We start from the raw sequence: 15,396 nt of genomic DNA on the forward strand, positions 1-15,396 counted from the left end.
TAACTTCAAAAAGTAGATTAAAATGGACACCAAAATGACAGACAAAAAATGGATAGAGGGAACCAGATATAGGATTTTTTGACATTTTAAGTAAAAATAGCGTCCACAAGCTCAAAGCATCAATTGTAGGACCTGTGCATCCCTGTGGAAAGTTTACCTACTGACTCAGAAGAAATTCTGAATTAAAAAGTGCTAATCAATGAGATCACTGGCAGCTCGGGGTCAGCGACAGCAGCCTGGAGAAGCATCGGCTCCGGCGGGAAACTTAACATGACAAACCGTTGATGGTAGTAGGTTATGTATTAATTTAGTTGCTTTATGATCAGTCTGGTTGTAAATACTGCATTTGAACTGGTGACAACTAACTCCCTCGGCATTCATTTGTCCCTTCTTGAGCACTGACAATTACATAATGCCTTGCATTCATGCGTTTATTATTAGGGTAACCAGATTATGAAAATCATAGAAAAGACAGTGCACAGATTTAGGAGTACGGCTACAATTTTGAGTTGTGCATGGGGAATGGAGTAAATGAATTGGTGGAGCTGACCGGCATAGGTCAAATAGAAAAAAAGGCAATAAGGAGAACTGAGTCTGCTCTTTGCACACCAACTACGATATGAGTCAACAAATTGCTTTCTACTATGGATACTAAGTAGTGCATGTCTAGAACAGAGTTCATCTGGATTCACTATATCAACGTGACCCTATCTGTAGACAGCTGTCTTTATGGATGCAATTAAGGGTAGTGAAATTGATATGAAAAATAAAATCACAGAATATGCAGATCACAAACGATTTCACATTGTCTAGAAGTAACGTGTTAAGCCTCTGATAAATGATGTGGTCATCGCTATCATCATGTTAATTAGCTAAGTAGTGCAGGAAGACGGTGTTACAACAAATGTTGCGGGTATCACTATAATAAACATATGAAGCACTGGTAAATGTTGTGCGCATCGCTTGTTGTTATCATGATAGTTTAATTACACCTTGAAATTTGGTGTGCATATCACCGATGTGCATACATCCTGCATAATAGGCGAAGGAACATTTAAAAGAAGAAGACGCAGCATTTTGGTAATCCCACACTCTCCCACGTGCCAGACTTAAAGAGTCTGATTTAAAAAGGCAGCTTACACTTTTAAGCATGTTTACTATTTTTTGCTATTCAGAAAATCTGAGTGTAAATTGCAACACAAGCATTAAAAGCATGTCCACCCTCTCAGTTGAGGAAGTGAAGTCTGAATAGTCATAATTTATGACTGTAAAATTACTACATTTAACTTATGACCATATTGTACCTCAGGTGGAGACTCTACTCTTGGGGTGGAGTCTCCGCTTGGTAGTGAGTGGGAGTCATCCGCATACCAGGCAGAATGTTCGCACACAAAACTCTGCATTGTAGAGAAATAGGCGACCTACACATGTCAATGATTAGGAAAATGATACACACCTAAAAGAAACCAGACACACCTGACCCACATTCACCTACAACCACATACATACCACTAACAATCTAGGATCTGTTTCTTTTCACCTTAGCATTTGCTTCCTTAGTGTGCAGCTCAGTTTGTGACACTTACTCAAACAAGGATGCTGCGTTTGGCGAGGAGGAACAGAAAGTTCACTGAGGAGGAGGACACAGCCCTTGTACTTTCATTTGTGGTGAAAAACTACAAACAACTTAATGGGCCGCCTCCATTTTCCTTCCTGGAGCCCAGAAGGTAGACTTAAAGTGGGAGGTTACTGATTCAGTAAACACATTCGGTTAAGAGTACGGCCCGTGGGAGATATTAAAAAATGGCAGGTGGGTGAAAGTAATGCTCTTAAGAAATAAGCTCACTGAAGTTTTCCTGGAGGACCAACTGAAGCCTGTCTCTCTCTCACCCATGCCGGGAAGCACGTCCACACCTCCATACACCACCACCTGTTAATGGGGTGACAACACTAACATGGTACCAGGTAAGACTTTACCCACTACACCCCATACTCTCCTTAACTTCAACCTTTCTTTCTTTTGTGTGGGCTAGATAAGCCAGTCGAAATTTTTTTGTTTTGCATACAGTGACTGGTAGTGCTGATTAGAAATACTTTAAAATATTTTTACAAATCACAAAATTCTAAGTAAAAAACTTGGAATGGCCTAGCTAGTCATGCATGAACCTTGATAATGTGCCAGATATGACTCAATTTCTATATAGCTAACCTATACACACTCATCCATCTCTGTACTTCACTCATACCTGCATTGCTTGTTGAACAGCACATAAATACCTCACATAAACACACTATAACACAAGTTTTAATGATGTTTAAAATGTTGTAATAATGCCATTTCTACTATTCTTCATACACGGAGTGAATGCTTCAGTTGGGGAAAACGTCTATGTAACTACAGCAGGGCAACGCACAGAGTAGGGCTTACAAAGTAAACTACTAACATTGGCTTTTGAAATGAGATATGTATGTTTGGTCTAAATCTACACAGAAATGCTAATATATGTTTAACCATGTCAAAGTGGAGTAAAAACTAATGTGTAGTGCTTTACTAGTATATGTTAATGTTAATTTTGTAATTTATTAGGCCCTGTGTTGTCCCATCCACCATCTGCCCCAAGAGCAACTTCTGCTCCTAGTAGTGCTCTTACCCCAGGACTGGCATCGCACAGCAGACGGATGATATACACAGCTAAGATCTATATCACTTCTTTTTCAAAAGGCTCTATTAATTTGCCTTTATTCTTTATGGGGTGCTGTATGTCTTTTATCACACATCTCTGTTGTCAAAATACTCAATATGCCAGACTATTGTTAAAATTATTTGTATTGATTTTTATCATTTGGTGTACTTCTCAAAATGAGCAGTCAAAGCATATACCTAGCATCTTGAACTATGTATGCCTCTCTCTCCTGTCAGCTCCTGTTGTAAAACAGCCCCTGGTGTCAGCGTTGAAGAAAACATCAACTAGGACATCCTGGCAGCAGGAATTCGACTCTCTACCATCCGTCTATTAGTTAAGTATGAGGACATGTGCTTCACTTCTACATCTCATACTTTTGACAATCACTAACTCTTTGCTCTCCTATTATAAATTATACTAAGAATATCTATATGAATTTCATGGTGGTGTCTAAAGCTCCAGTACCTGTTTCTGTAATATATCTGCTTTTGTGTCCATGAAGACTTATTATAATTGGCTCTATCAATTGAATCTCCTTCTTCTCTTTCTAGCTGGTCTATCTAGAGATTGTTTGTCAACTACAGCTACAAGGACCCAGGTAAAACAAATAATGTCAGAGGGAATCTCATAACCACTCATTTGTGTGGCTGTGCCTGGCGAGTTTACATTGTAAAGATTTAAGAATCTCATCAATGTATCAACGCTTCATACCATATAGTGGCTTAGCCTAAAATGTTTGTAGCTTTAACACTGATCTGCAGAAAAATATTTATTAATAGAATGTGTTGGATAATAGCATCAAAACTGTAATATGATGTGCTTTATTTGTTGCAATCGCCTTCAAGGTACTAGGGACACTGAGCCGGATGATGATGCTGAACCATCTATAGCAGAAGATGGCAGGCAATCCCAAGAGAGAGTCTGCTCCTCCTCTGAGCAACAGTATCTGAGGCCAGCACTCCTCACGAAGAAGAGTAGGAAACGGACGAGTAGGAGCTGGTCGAAGAGGAGGACCTGAATGAATAGGAGGGCATTCTTTCCTCTACACCAAAAATCCTGAATAAGAACTCCTAATGGCCAGGCACCAGTGTTCCTCCTAGATCGCTTCTGAGGCCCTAGCCATTACGCAAGCAGCATCATAGGCATGGTCCACCTACTCAACAACCACCTCCATGCAGCCCTCACATCCCAGGTCTCTGTGTACCATCTCCTGCACACTTCTTCAATGAAGATGCATCTCAGTCTTCTCAATCATCTGAAGGAGTTAGTACTCTTGGTTAGGAGTAGGTATCCCCCATTAACAAATCTCCTCCATACCACCTCCCAGGTGCCAGCCCTCTCTGTGCTTGTCATTTGAGGCAGGCATGCATGCAAGGTGGGGGGTGAAATCGTCTCATGCTGACCATTGGGAGGGTAAATTTTTCCAGCAACATATTGATGTGCAACACGACTCTGGGGACTACTCTGCATGAAATTTCAGAATCACTTAAAGTATTCCCTCAGATGATTGACAGACAGGCCTTGGATAATGTCACAAAGGGGGTCATTCTGACCTTGGCGGTCCATGACCGCCATGGCGGAGTCCGGCGGATGCACCGCCAACAGGCTGGCGGTGCTTCCTGGGCGATTCTGACCGCGGCGATAAAGCCGCGGTCGGAAAAGGGGAGCCGGCGGTTTCCCGCCGGTTTCCCGCTGGCCCAGGGAACCCGCCATTGTGGCGCTGCTTGCAGCACTGCCATGGGGATTCCGACCCCCTTCCCGCCAGCCTGTTTCTGGCGGTGTCCACCGCCAGAACCAGGATGGCGGGAACGGGTGCCGTGGGGCCCCTGGGTGCCCCTGCACTGCCCACGCCACTGGCATGGGCAGTGCAGGGGCCCCCTAACAGGGCCCCACAAATATTTTCACTGTCTGCTGTGCAGACAGTGAAAATCGTGACGGGTGCCACTGCACCCGTCGCACCCCTTCAACTCCGCCGGCTCCATTCCGAGCCGGCTTCATTGTTGAAGGGGCTGTCCCGCTGGGCCGGCCGGCGGTCTTCTGGCGGTCGCCCGCCGGCCCAGCGGGAAAGCCGGAATGGCCGCCGCAGTCTTTTGACCGCGGAGCGGTCTTTCGGCGGGAACCGCTTGGCGGGCGGCGACCGCCGACCGCCGCGGTCAGAATGACCGCCAAAATGTTATCAAGACATGGCACAGATGCACCGAGAACAACTACAAACTTTTAGGGGAGATAGTGCAAAAAGCCATACATTGGCTATGAAGATCATAGAGTCAATCGGCAAACATGCTAGTGTTAATCTTCACAGTCATTGCATTGAGGAGATTATGCACAGACACCTGCACCACCACCAGCACAACCACCTGCACCACCACAACCTGCAGCACCTGCAACACCTTACCACCCATAACATGACAACATTCTCTGAGGCGTGCACTACTGGTAATGAGTAGGGAGAATAGTAGGAGAAACCTCCCAAAATAAGTGTGTTTATTTATTGTTCTCATAATTGTGGAACCTAGCCCTTTCTGTGGGGTCACCCCAAACCTTTTGCCTTCACCCCCTTCCTTTGCTGAACTCATGTGTGTTGACTTTTAGGGCTCTATGCACTTTGCTACTGCTCACCAATGTTAAAGTACTTGTGATGTTTCCCTAAAACATAGGAAAGGTGTCTTACACCTAATTGGCACATTTAAGTTACTTGTAAGCTCATAGTATATGATACCATGGGTATCCATGCCCAGTAGATTAAATGCTACTAATGGGCCTGCAGCAGTCATTGTGCCACTCAGTAAAGTAATCTTTTGAAACTTGTCTCTGGTCTGACACTAGACTGGAGTGCAGTTTTAAACTGCTATTTTGACCTAGCAAAATTAACCTTTTGCCAGGCCTAAACCCTGGTTGGCCTGAGATGCAGTGGAGGGGGGGAGCGTTTCCTAGCCCAGCATCCTAATTGGTATACTCCAGTGGGGAGAGTGGTAGTTTCATGAGTTTGTTTTTTCAGGTCACAGGGACACACACCACAGAAACAATATGCCATCCGTACCACTGCCCGCTACACGACTAACACTCAAGAGACATGCAGATTGTTGCAATATATTCAAGGGGACCACATGGCAGGACACTCGATACTCATGACTGAAGGTTTTTAGTCTCAATACCAGGGGCTTCAATCTCCTGGTGAAACATGGCTCAGCGCTCCGTTTGCTCAGAGACTCTGGCAGTGACATCTGTATCCTCCAGGAGTCTCACCTACGTCATGTTAATGGCAGCTATGTGGCCTAGGTACAAAAGACTCCCCAATCATGTTGTGTAATTCACTGTAATTGTTTGCTCCAACCCCAACTGGGCATAATTTCTGAAATACAGACCCTAACAGAAGGATTCATCTGAATGGGGGAAAAAGCCTGAATGCCAAAACATCAATATTCCCCTGCAGTGGAGGTAGGATTGGGAGTTCACTGGCTCAAATGCCATAACACAGAAACAAAACTAGATTTAGAATGGCACAGCAGGGCATTGGAGGAACTCTGGTGCTTTATGGACCAATCGGTCACATGTATCCACTTGTGGAACCTCCCATAGCTACTTAGAAACACAGTCCCTTGGGGGGTGTACAGCTCTCGAGTCCTGGGGCCACAATGGCTGCTTGGCATAGTGTGGCTGCTTTGATGGGTTTAACCACCATACCCTTCCCAATGACCCTATTATGGGCAACCTTGATTTTCCACCAGCAAGCGACAGCAATGGTTTTCTCACTTGGCAACTGTAAACAGAGGGGGGACCTTTTTTATCAGAATGGGCTACAATCACTTGATCAGTTGAAACAGGACTATAGTATGCCTGAGATGAAGCACATGAGATATCTACAAATCTGTCACTTGGTCGCACTCACAGCTGTCAGAAAACATATAGCAGGTCCTCCCACTGCCTTTGAGAAGTGGCTCAATAATAGAGCCAATGATAAACACCTAGGGACAAATTTGTGTGGATCCACCTTGCTGCGCTACCCTGTGCCAAAGTGAAAGGGCAGGAATGCACTGTATTTATACAATACAGTGCATTTCTGTCCTTTCCCCCTGTGCTTGCACCTTTTCAGCAGCCTACGGCCAGTGCAGGCACCTTCGCACCATGGTGCCAGGATGCCTGTGTTGTCAGCTGGATTGTTTTTGTGCAGGAAGGGGCACCTTTCTGCACAGAAACAATCCAAAGAGATGTTTGCCCCTGCATCACACAATGCAGAATGCAGTATACATAGAAAGAGGAAAAAATGAGAAGAAATAAAAATATTTCTCCTCGTTACCCCTGCCCTAGGGAGGCATAAAGTTTTGAAGCACTCCCAGGTTTACAAGTCCTTGTAAATCTGAGGATGCGTCAAAGCCCAAGGGAGTTGCATGGAAAAATCCACCACAATGCCCATCAAACTCCCTGGTGCAGAGTAAGGCAACACAGTGACTTGTGCTGCCTTGCCTTACTCTATATTTATGAGGCCATTCAAAGCCACGCAATGTGGTTGAGAGGTTTGCGCTGCCGCTGTGTCATTAAAAGTGAAGCAATGGCGGTGCAAGCCTCTCATAAATATGCCCGCTAGTCTCTGTCATTTATAAGCTTCTGCTGAAGGCAGTTCCCTTGCTCTGCACAGCAGCACAAAAATGATGGGAACAAGAACTTGGCCATGCTCTTTAAGAGAGGGATTGGGGAGAGATTTTCCAGCGCACATACACAACTGCAACCAGTGTGGCAGGTAGAGAATCAATGACCAAAACCACATAATACTGGTACTACACACCTGCCAGAGTCCACTTATGGACTCCAACAAGAGCCCGCTACTGCTGGAGCAGCAGTGGTTCGCCAGGTGCCATGGTGCATCTTTTATGACACTAAAACCCTACTGGGAAAGAGTACTGAGCGATTTAAACAAAATGTTTGCACAGAAATCCCCCTATTTACAGCTTATACTTTTTTACGCCTACCAGTGCACGCACATTTCCTCTGTTTACACACCGGGGGAGGGCAATAGCCTTGGCATTATGAGTAGCTAAAGAAGTCACATTAGTGCTGTAGGGTAGGGAGGTGTCCTAGGACTATGAAATATGGTTGCATTACCTATGGGCCCTGATGGATGGGAAATGATTCTCAGCAATGCTTGAGGCGAGGGAAGCAACCATTGGGAAAACCTGGGGACTGGGGACTGTACCTCATGTTTCTGGAATGAGAGTATGGGGGCTTTCTTGCTCAACGTACCCACGAGTACTCCAACTTATGACCACACCTGATAAAAGACTAGATATATATTGAGGACACCCCGTAAGTCAACTGGATCTGTGGAACATCTATGAGGCATTGGGTTGGACTCCCTCTGAAGTGGGGTGGATGGCTCACATGCGTAAGGTATGGAGAAGGTGGGTGAGTTCTCCGGTGGGAAGAAGGGGTGACACTTATATGTGAGGAGGGATTGTTTTTCCTGTATTTTGTTCCTGTTCGTAATTTGTTACATTTGGAGCACCAGCCTTTGAATGTAGGTGGTTTATTTTGTAAATCAATAAACATTAACATTTTGTTTCGTGTAGTATTAATTTTAAAAGTACAGTTTGTGAATATCAATTGGCTTACTCTTTTGTAGGTGGGTGATGTTCATCTGTAAACACCTCTCTGACTCTACTTAAACCCCTTCTTAGTCCTCCCTATTCCCCTCCCCTTTAGTAATAAGTATGCCCCTTTTCCACCCATTCCCTCCAGTGCCTCCCACAAGTACTAGTAAAATGTACACTTATGTCTGTGTGCCTTCGGAATCTTTGACCATAAAAATAGAGGTGTAAATGTAAACTCTGCATGTAGTTTAAGAATAGCATTTTATAATATATTTTGTGGTGCTACAAAACACACTCCAAATTGGGAACCAGCTCAACAGATTTGACTCATAGATCAGATGCTTTTTCTGAAGTACAGTGCAGCCATCAGCTCCCAGAACAGCGAATACAGGTTAAAAACAGCTGATCTCCTCATAGGGATGCCAGTTTAACAGTGTCTGTGATTATTTTTACTTCTGATAGTGAAATGTACAAAACGTGTACGGAACTTTGAGTCACATAGAAAATTCTGACATGAAGCTGGATGTTGTAAATTTGAATGTATTCACCAGAAGTCCACGATCAGGAAGGTGGACACTAGGAAGGTGGACACGTTGGGCAACTGCTCAAGAGTGGAACATTGACAGCATTACATGCAACAGTCACAGTTTCAAATTCCAGAGCAGTGAGACATAAAAATATATGTAGGAAATTAACAAGTAAGAGAGAACAAGTAAAGTACAATCATCAAGAATAAATGTTTGTGAATACAACTACTTAATACTAGATTGTCTCCCTTTGTAAAAAACATAAAACCATTTTTCAAATGAGTATATAATGATAAAACAATGCTGGAAAGAAAAACCCATACAACATTTTAAACCCAAAAATGACGCAAAAATAATATAATTGCCACTGTACTTTAAAGGTATTTGTGCATTCCTCTTTCAATATTCACCATCACAAATGGACTCAGATAAGACATTTTCTGTTGTGAAGAGCTGTCATCAGAAATTAATGTCTGTTCACCAGACAGAGGCCCTCATTATGAGTTTGGCGGGTGACCTCATTATGAGATTGGCGGGCAAAGTCTTTTGGATCGGAAGACCACCACTCCAGTCTTCTGCCCGTTGGCCCTATTAAGAGTTTCCCGCTGGCCAGTGGGTGGAAACAGCATTTCCACCCGCTGTTCCAGAGGGAAACTCACCACAATATTGACACCAGCTTGTAATCGAGCCAGTGGCAATGTTGTGGTGCATCGGGTGCGAAAGCACCTGTCTCGCTTTTCACTGCATGTAAATCAGGCAATGAAAAGCACGGTGGGGCTGTTCATGGGGGCCCCTGCACTGCCCATGCCAAGTGCTTGAGCAGTGCAGGGGCCCCCGGCACCCTGTTTCCTCCAACCTTTGCATGGTGGAACCGCCATGCTTGCAGAGCTGCCCTGGCAGATTAAGACCGCTGGCACCGCCAGGCCATTGGCCAGCCTAAAATTGGCAGTGCCAGCGGTCCGACAGTGGCTCATTCGCCAGGGTCGTAATGTGAAAGTCAGACCAGCACTTTGGCGGCAGTTTGACCGCCACCGCGAGTGTGGCGGTCTTAAGACCGCCACATTACATGAATGTCTGCTGGCTCCTGATGACTAGTACAATCTGAATAGTCCTGCTATGAAATCATTAAATCAAGTCTGTGGAAATGTTACTATTGTTTCGAACTGAACCTGTAAAAGTTGAGTTCTCATTCAAAATAAAATCATAAAAACCCACCCAGAACATTATTTACAATATGATGTTTAGAATCACAAATTACTTTAGCTTGTTCTTTTGTCAGAGGAATCAAATTACTTTTGTTCCACCAACCTCTGTTTATTAACAGAGCAGCAGATTTGGACACTGGCAATTGTAACTGGAACTGAGAACTTCAATTCCCCTTTCACAACTTTGAAAGCTTTCTTAATAAGCACATTGAAATTAAGATCTAACATGGACACCATGTAAAGAAGTGGTATCTTTATTTGTCTTATCCACCACTCCCAAATAGCATTTCAGAACACAATCTTCTTAAATTCCATTGCCTTGAGAGCTGAATAGGGTATCATAGAAATAAAAGTACAGTATCACACATCCTCCTTATATAAACAAAGCAGATACATACTTAAACACTGAACTACATACAAATAAAGACAAAATAAGCAGCCATTAAGTACAACCCTGCACCAACTCAAATCTAGAAATATGACACAAAAATAAAAGAGATACAGAATAATGAATGTTAAAGATGGTTCAAAATAATAGGTACATTACAAGGAATGGCTTGTAATACGTTCAGGACAGAAAACAGTTACATAGTTTTGTAAATACAGTAGTTTTCTCATCAATCTCCCAAATCAGAAAGATACTGCCTTTCCATCTTTCAAACCTTCATTCCTCTTACACTTGTAGATTCCTTGTTGATGATATCTTCACAATTCAGACTATGAGTCCCAAAGGATGAACAATCTGATTGTTGATTCAAATTTTTACATCTGTTGTTTTGACAGTATTTCTGGACAGTTTCACAACATTCCTGACATCTGTGTATTTCGACCAACACTGTCATCTCACAGAAGACAGCGCTCTGACCCAGCCTACTGTAACATCACACTCTTTACAGAATGTTTAGAACCATTACGTATTTTTCTTTCAGCCTTTATTTTTCTCCCACTCTCTCCAACTATCTTTTACAAAAATATTCACCATACCTTTGCTCCAATTCATCCATCCTGGAACAAAGAGCGAACGTAGTTTTCTTCACTTGAACATTTCAAATGGAGAATGAGCTGGGGTAGAGTGACGTGCTAAATGTAGGCTACTAGACAGTTCTACATCTCCTTCTCCTAATCAAGACCATTGACCTACACCAATCCAATTAAATATTTTATATCATAGTTCTGTTAAACGGCTTTACCATTCCATTTCTTTGGGGATGATAGAAAGAACACTTTTTGTGCAATATGCCATTTTTAAGTAAGAAACTCTCCATCTAACAAGAATAAAATTGTGCATGATTTTCTGTGAGCATACTTTGGAGAAGGCCTTCCCCTTCTCCCCTTTGATACACTTTTCAGGAACTGTATGACAGCAATAGAAGAATATCTTCAACATGTGCAACCTTGGGCCAACATGAAAATTAATCTATCGCTATGATCAGAATACAGTGTCAAGTTTTATCCTATCAATGGACTCAAAATATGAGGTACAATTTCCTTCCAAGATTCGATAGGCAAATTTCTACAAATCATGGGTGCTACTCTCGTTTTACAAACTTTGTTACTCTCTAAACATTGATGGCAACCTCTTATTTGCCTTTGAATCTCCAACTCTAGGCCCTGCCACCAAATATAGGCCCTCATTACAACCCTGGCGGTCGGTGATAAATTGGCGGTAATATTGCCAACAGGCTGGCGGTAATTACCGCCAAATTATGACCATGGCGGTGAGCACTCAGATAGACAGACACTTTACCACACCGACCGCCAGGGTGGAAAAAACAGCCACCACGGCGGTAGCCACCTACAGCCAGGCGGAAGCCAATGTTCCACCCACCGTATAAAGACACAGGAAACCGCCACCTTTTCTGGGGCGGTACCAATGACATCAAAAGCCTGGCAGAAACACTGCACAGAAGGGAAAGGACTCACCTTTGGAGATACAGGGAAGAACCACGCCGCCATGGAGCCTGAGCTGCAGATTTTCCCAATGATCTCCTATGTCCTGCTCCATCACAAACATCAGCGACGGCGAAGATGACCATGGTGAGTATAGCCGTCTAGCACACAGGGGAGGGAGGGAGGAAAAAGAGAGTGACACACACGCAACACCCCCACCCCCAACACCATACACACGATCAGATGCAGTGAGAAAACATATTTACCCCGTACTCCTCAGGAATAATGCAAGGACAACATAAATAGATGAAAGTGAGTGTAATAATATAAATATAGTCGAAATTTGAGAATACAACTAATGGTATATACATATGTACAGTTCAAGGGACACTGCCCAGTCCTCAATGCGTGTGGGCCACAGCGCCCCATTACAAAGTCCAAGGCCCCACTTGTCTCCTGCAGCAACACAGAGAGAACACTGCAGGGGCATCAGTTGGAAAATAGGCAGGCACTTCAGTGGGATGGGAAATGTGGGGGCACCTCAGCCGGCAGATGAAACACCACCACTGGTCCTGGAGGAGGCAACATGCCCTGAACTCTGTCCTGGGGAGTGCAAGGCCACAGTCTCTCAAGTGAGTGACTCGCCCACTGGCTCTGGAGGGGGTAACATGCCCTATGCTCTGTCCTGGAAAGTGCAAGGCCACAGTCTCTCAAGTGGGTGACTTGCCCACGGGCTGTGGAGGGGGCAACATTCCCTGTGCTCTGTCCTGGGGAGTGCAAGGCCACAGTCTCTCAACTGGGTGACTTGCCCACTGGCTCGGGAGGGGGCATTGTGCCCTGTGCTCTTGCTCCTGGTGAGGATGGGTTGAGTGGGTGCCATACCCACTGGTTCTGGAGGGGGCATCATGCCCTGTGCTCTTGATCCTGGTGAGGACGGGGTGAGTTGGTGCCATACCCACTGGTTCTGGAGGGGGCATCGTGACCTGTGCTCTTGTTCCTGGAGAAGATGGGGTGAGTGGGTGCCATACCCACTGGTTCTGAAGGGGGCATTGTGCCCTGTGCTTTTGATCCTGGTAAGGATGGGGTGAGTGGGTGCCAGTCTCTCAGCTGGATGTCATTCCCACAGGATTTGCAGGAGGCAGGCAGCACAACAGCCCATGGAGGCAGGACTACAGACCCTCCGCTGGCGGGTACGGATGCTCAGTGGTGGTAGTGGTGCTGCTGGTGGTGGGGGGGAGGTTCCAGCCCATCCCCTGCAGCCTGGGACGGCTGCCCACTGCTGGTGCTTCTGCTGGTGGTGGTGGGCGGAGGCTCCAGCCCATCCCCTGCAGCCTCAGACGGCTGCACAACCAAGGTTGGTGGTGGGGGCTCCGACTGAGTCCCTGCACCAGGCCCCTTGTCATTCCTGCCTGCTGGTGCAGGCCTGTTGCCCTTCCTGGTAGCACTTGGGGCAGGTTCCTTGCCCTTCCTGGCAGCACTTGGGGCAGGCTCCTTACCCTTCCTGGCAGCACTTGGGGCAGGCTCCTTGCCCTTCCAGGGAGCACTTGGGGCCAGCTCCTTGCCCTCCCTGGCAGCACTTGGGGCAGGCTCCTTGCCCTTCCTGACAGCACTTGGGGCAGGCTCCTTGCACTTCCGGGCAGCAGCTGGGGCAGGCACACTTTCTGTGAGGCTGGCCGGTCCGCTGGATCCTTTCCCACCATAAGTGGGAGTGGAGACTAGTGGGCCCGTGGACTGGGTGGCCAAAGTGCTTGCCTGGGTTATTGGCACCCTGGACAGACGTGAAGGACGGGGGTAGGGGTAGGGAAGATGTCATGGTGGAGAGGAAAAGCTTTTTAGGGACATTAGGGCGGGAAGAGGGAGAAGGTTTGGGAGTGGAGGAAGAGGGAGTGGGTGTAGGTCGTGTCTGCTGTGTTTGGATGCAGGTGCATAGACTGGATGCTGTTGTGAGGTGGATGGCTGTTGGGTGTCTGAGTGCTTGCGTCTGTGTACCTTGGGAGGGGGGGCAGACACAGTGGGAGAGGACACAGGGGACATGTGCATGGTTGTTGCGATGGTGTCTGCCAGTGAGTTGTGTGTTCTGCTCAGTGTGCTGGTGATGCTGGTAGCGGATGATGGTGTAGTGCATGCAGGTGTGAGTGTAGACAGAACTGGGAGGGAGTTGGAGGAGAAGGAGAGGGGCACAATGGAGGCAGTGGAAGTTGGTATGTCTGCATCTGGATGGTGTTTGTGTGAGTGCCTGTGGGATGATGTGTAGTACTTGTGTTTGCCTGTGCCACTCTTGGGTGTTGTCCTGTGTGCATGCAAGTCTGCCTGTGTGCTTGGGATAGGTCGGGGTTGAGGAGAATGGGACTTGGAAGAGGAAGTTGGAGGGTGGAAACAGGGACAATGGCTGCCATCAGAGAGGAGGCCAGAGCCTGGATTGATCTCTGTTGGGCCGCAAAGCCAGTGTGAATGCCCTCCAGAAATGCATTTGTCTGTTGCATTTGGGCTGCCAGCCCCTGGATGGCATTCACAATGGTTGACTGCCCTACAGAGATGGATCGCAGGAGGTCAATAGCCTCCTCACTCAGGGCAGCAAGGCTAACTGGGGCAGGGCCTGAGGTGCCTGGGGCGAAGGAGATGCCCACCGTCCTGGGTGAGCGGGCATGGGCAACTCATTGAGGGGCTACTGGGAGAGTGGTGCTGGTACAGGGATGGCGGCTGTACCTGTAGCTGGGGTGAGCACAGAGGTGTCCGCCACTACCAGGGAGCTTCCATCAGAGGAGGTATCAGAGTCTGAACTGTCCCCTCCAGTCTCTGCCTTGGTGCTCCCCTCACCCTCAATCCCACTGGTGCCCTCACCGTCGGTGGACTCTGCCTCCTGGGTCCTGTGGGATGCAGCTCCCTCTGTCTGTGGTGCCTCTGCTCCTCTGCCAGATGATGCTAATGCACATAAGGACAGGGTGACAAAACAAAAACCGGGGGAAGAGATAAAGGATACACTTGGTCAATGGCTGCACCAACACCACAGTTGGCATCCACAGCACACTCACACTCAGGGTACAGGCCTACGCACTATGCAATACACTACCAGTAATAATGCTACAGGACACATACCGCTAACTGCAGCACACCTGGGACCCACACAGCCCTGCCCAGTAGTGGGTGCCTACAAGCTTAGTAGCAGGAATATCACTTCAGAACCCAGGCCAACATGGGACCTACTCTGCAATGTCAGGCCAGGCCTAAGGGCACCCAATAACACACATCCCCCAGCTGGGTACCCTCCTACCATGCGGTACCTAGTGGCTGCTGTGATGCCCTCAAGCACCTATCCAGCTCCAGATAGGCCACTGCCAGTATGCGGGCCATCGGGGGGGTCAGGGTTCGACTGGCACCCCTTCCTGATTGTGAGGCCATCCTCAGCTGGGCCTCTGCCGTCTTCCTTGCCTAGCGTCTAAGGTCCTCCCACTGTTTCCAACAGTAGGTGCTCCGCCTGCCGTAGACCCCCACGGTCCGCACCTCC

The 15,396-nt window shown here is 46.7% G+C and overlaps 1 protein-coding gene across 1 annotated transcript in view; it reads right to left on the bottom strand.

The window, feature by feature from the left end:
* Positions 1-15,396, bottom strand: part of LOC138266621 (allantoinase, mitochondrial-like) — a 1,999,095-nt gene that overhangs the window by 1,053,810 nt on the left and 929,889 nt on the right. The window lies entirely within an intron of this gene.

The sequence above is a fragment of the Pleurodeles waltl genome, chromosome 11 (assembly GCF_031143425.1).
Source record: "Pleurodeles waltl isolate 20211129_DDA chromosome 11, aPleWal1.hap1.20221129, whole genome shotgun sequence".
NCBI classification, from domain to species: Eukaryota; Metazoa; Chordata; class Amphibia; order Caudata; family Salamandridae; genus Pleurodeles; species Pleurodeles waltl.